This window comes from Conger conger, chromosome 1 (genome assembly GCF_963514075.1).
Source record: "Conger conger chromosome 1, fConCon1.1, whole genome shotgun sequence".
In the NCBI taxonomy this organism is placed as follows: Eukaryota; Metazoa; Chordata; class Actinopteri; order Anguilliformes; family Congridae; genus Conger; species Conger conger.
The window spans coordinates 5,124,724-5,129,307 of record NC_083760.1 but is presented as its reverse complement, the minus strand read 5'-3'; positions in this window follow the sequence as shown (position 1 = coordinate 5,129,307).

The following is a 4,584-nucleotide window of genomic DNA, read 5'->3' as shown; positions in this document are numbered from 1 at the left end:
AATGCCATAGAGTCCTTTATGGGAGAGAAAGCAATTAACATTTAAAATGCAAATGGCATTAAAATTAACAAGCAATTAATTTAGTAGGTTTCCTGCAGAGCCCCATCAGGTCTGTGTGAATGGCACCTGCCCGCTCTTGTTCAGGGAAGTCAGTCCCCCCGTCACGTCGGTTAATTCAAAGACATTTATTATTTTTAATACTATTACTTTTTACTCTCTCTCTCTCTCTCTCCCTCCCTGTTCCCCGAGTGATAAAAAAAGGTCTCCGCCTCGCCTATGCACTCCTCGAGATGAAATATGCAAGAAGAATAAGAAAAAAAAAATCAAAAGACTTTTTAACCTGCGTCGCCTCCGTGAGCAGAAAGAGCTAATTAGCGATTCCGTTTCATTGAAAGCCCCGTTGGAGACACATGAAAGCGCTCGCCTTCTCCTAACTCCCTGTCATCGTGGTGGTCACAACCAACGGGTCGTTTATTCTTTCATTTCTATTTATTAAACATGGTTTTGTCCATTTTTACTTCTTCTTCGTTCGAGGTCCTTTTCCTGACCCTTAATGACTGTGGAAGAGAGTTTCTTCCTCCGGAGTGTTGGCTTCTGGGAGATAACGAGGGCCTGCTATGTCTGTCGTGTTCAGAAGCAGCTGTGCTCCCTGGAAAAAAAACAAAAAAACACCCGAAATCCCAGCTTCCAGCTGTGTGCTCAAACCGTCAGGACCCCGTATTTCCGGAAATTTCCAAACACGCATTCCGCCGACCGACGAGAAGACACAGAACTGGAGTAATGAACGAGGACCGGCCGGTTTTGATATGCTACGTGCTTTTACATTAATGGCATTTAGCAGACGCTCTTATCCAGAGCGACGTACGGTTGATTAGACTAAGCAGGAGACAATCCTCCGCTGGAGCAATGCAGGGTTAAGGGCCTTGCTCAAGGGCCCAACGGCTGTGCAGATGTTATTGTGGCTACACCGGGATTAGAACCACCGACCCTGTGTGTCCCAGTCATTTACCTTAACCACTATGCTACAGGTCTGTCACACATATGGGTGTGATGCATGATGGGAAATAGTGTCACACTTCGAGCATGTTGGATAGTTAACTTTGGTCACTTTTGCTCTGTTTGTTTGTTTGTTCAAAAAAAAAAAAAAAAAAAAAAAAAAGGCCCTTGTCCTTATCTTTGTTGTACAGGTAGCAGTTGAAATTGTACTTCCCTCTAGGGTCTTTCAGCGAACTTATCCCTGGTTATGGGTATGCACTTTGTTGTACGTCGCTCTGGATAAGAGCGTCAGCCAAATGCCAATAATGTAATGTAATGTAACTCAAAGGAAAAGCCAGTTATTTCGCTGAAACTTTTATCCAAAGTGACTTACTGTTGATTAGACCAAGCAGGGGCCAATCCCTGGAGCAATATGGGGGTTACGGGCTCAACAGCTGTGCGGATCTTATCGTGGGGCTACACTGGGGATTGAACAACCAACCTTCCAGGTCCTAGTCAAACACCGTAGCCACTTTAAGCTGTAGGCTGCCCCAACAGTGCAATGAATGTCAAGTGTCTAGTGACAACTCGAGTTTAAAAATATACATTTGCTTTTGATGCACAGTCTTTCTTGAGAATATTCGTTAAGCAATGTTGTTCATAAATTAAGGCCTAATCAGTGCACCCCCTCAGGCTGCTTCGGAAAACAGTAGTTTAGAAAACTGAGCCATTATAATTGGTTGCGACAAAGCACATGGGGCCAAACTTTATATCCGTACTCTCTGTGGTTATTGGTATTTTTCCAGTGACGGAGATGTCCTATGACTTTATTCGGGACTTTTGTTGACTCTGTGATATTTACTGCATGTTGTCATTCATCCATTTTTAATACATTTTAAAATCACATATTTGAGATGCCCCTTAGCACTAGAGTTTAACAGATGGTCCAAAGTCCCAGGACAATACAGTGCCAATTAACCCCCACACCCCCCTCCAATTCCTCCCTTTGGCCACTGGCTTGGCGACTCCAAACCTTCTGTCCCAAAAATAATCTTCAAAGCATCTGTGTGCCTGTTCCCCTGTGGTGTGTCAGCATTTATCTCTGCACGGGGTCTTCTCCTCCTCCTCCTCCTCCTCCTCCCCCTCTTCCTCCTCCTGTTCTTATACTTCCTCTTCTTCTCCTCCCTGTATGGCCACCAGGGGTTGGTTTTTAAGTGAATTCTGGGAGGTGTGAGACAACTATAGCACTGTGTGTGAGTGCTCACCCTTCAGATAAGTCTGCCGCAGAGAGAGAGAGAAAGAGAGAGAGAGAGAGAGGGGGAGAGAGTGATAGGCAGAGAGGCAGAGAGAGTGTGTGAATGAGAGAGAGAGAGAGAAAGAGAGAGAGGGGGAGAGAGTGCTAGGCAGAGAGGCAGAGAGAGGGAGGGAGAGAGAGAAAGAGAGTGAGGGAGTGAGAGAGAGAGAGGGAGAGAGAGAAAGAGAGAGAGACACTCTGGCGATGTAAACACCCTCATGTTAAAGCTATCAGTTTGCACTTTGACCTGATATTGTTAAGTTCTGGAGTACAGAGCCACACTGCACTGTATAATTAGTCATAAGTTTGAGTATGTACATAGTCTGTGTGAGCTAAAAACTGTTTTTAAACTTGGGGAGAGGGTAAAAAACTCCAAAACTATACAACTAGGCATTAGACTCACATTATGTATCTTATCTCAGTTCTGTTCCCGCAGTGAACAAATCTGTTGCTGTTGATGCAAGATTATTCAAATCAATTTCAATTTGCACTCATTTTAGTTCAGGTCTGTCGGTCTAAGCAGGATTATTGCGTTAGCCGGATAATTGCACAGAGTAGCTGCTCCTTCGCTTTACTCCATGTTCTAGATTTGGGAGGGTTCGGGTTTAACCGTACTGGGTCCTCTAGGGTCAGTCCTCTTCATACTTGTCCCGGGGTTCGATTTGCACTTCGCTGTACGTCACTCTGGATAAGAGCGTCTGCTTAAATGCCTTGTAATGTAACGTAATGTAATGTAGATTTGGGTTTTACTCGGTGCAGTTACTCAAGCTCATCCTGCTTTTTTGGAACAGGCCCCTGATGTAGTTACAAAATGGCTGCCATGTATCACCCGTTGAGGTGAATTTTCCTGTCATGTTTCACCAAGGGTAGCCTTCTGAAAACTTGATATTGTTGGGGTGTGGGGGAGGGAAACAGAGAGCAGGGAGGGCTGTGATTGGCTGTGATTGGTATCAGAAAGCAGAGACGGCTGTGATTGACTGTGATCGGTGTCAGAAAGCAGGGAGCACCGTGATTGGCTGTGATCGGTATCAGAAAGCAGGGAGCACCGTGATTGGCTGTGATCGGTATCAGAAAGCAGGGAGCACCGTGATTGGCTGTGATTGGCGTCAGAAAACAGAGAGTGCTGTGATTGGTTGTTACCTGGAGCAGAGGTGGGGCCTTGGTGACCGTGGAAAGGCCAGGGGGTTTAATTGCTTTTCAAACCAGCAGGTGTCAGCAGAGCGGATTTAAACAGAGCGGGAAACAGCCTTCACCTCCCGGCAGGCCAGGGTCGAATACGCCATTATTTTAGATTCAGATACTTTTCTAAACTTTCAAGTCTGCCTCCCAGCATTAACAGACACGGAAATCTAAATTGCGACATCCCTGTCTGTGCAGAGAAAGCTTGTTTTTTATTTAGCTTTGTTTTTGTTTTTTTTCTAAACATTGCGGTCTTATCCAAAGCAAAATTTGAAGTATAAAATCAACTCTGATTTATATCATGCTCACAAAAACACTGTTAGTGTGCGTTTGCCACAAGGGATAAACAAATACATGCATACACATACTCACTCACGCACAGACACACACACACTTAAACGCACACACAGACACACACTCTCTCACACACAAACACATAGACACACATACATACACACAGACACACACTCATACACACACACACTCTGTCACACACACACACACATACACACACTGTCTCTCTGTTACACACAGTCACACACACACACACTCTGTCACACACACACACATACACACACTGCCTCTCTCTGTTACACACACTCACACACACTCTCTCTGTCACACTCACGCATACCTGTGATGAAGGAGTGCTGTCCTCAGTGCTGTACTGTGGGAGGCTGGATGCGGGGGGTGGGATGGGTCCAGAGGGGGGTGGGATGGGTCCAGAGGGGGGTGGGATGGGTCCAGAGGGGGGTGGGATGGGTCTGGCGGTAATCTGAGGGCAGTTAAAAGATCTTTACCTGCAGCCCCAACTGTCCGCGGCAGCTGAAGCTCAACCTCTCTGGAGTCGCTTAAGAGACTCTGCTGAATGGCTGGCTTAAATCTACTCACTGCAACCCCCCCTCGAGCCCTTCCCACCCCCCGTCCCACGGATCTCTTCAGCCAGACCCAGCCGGGGAAAATGGAATCGTTAGAGGGGGGTCATTGAGAGACCTTCAGCTCTCATCCTGGAGGGCTGCAGTGCCTGCTGGGATTTGATGTTTTTCAGCGCTAAAGCACTTCATCTGACGCATTGATTGGCTGATGAGCTCCATGCACCTTGCATCCAAAGCCTGAACTGCCTGCTGATTGAAAGG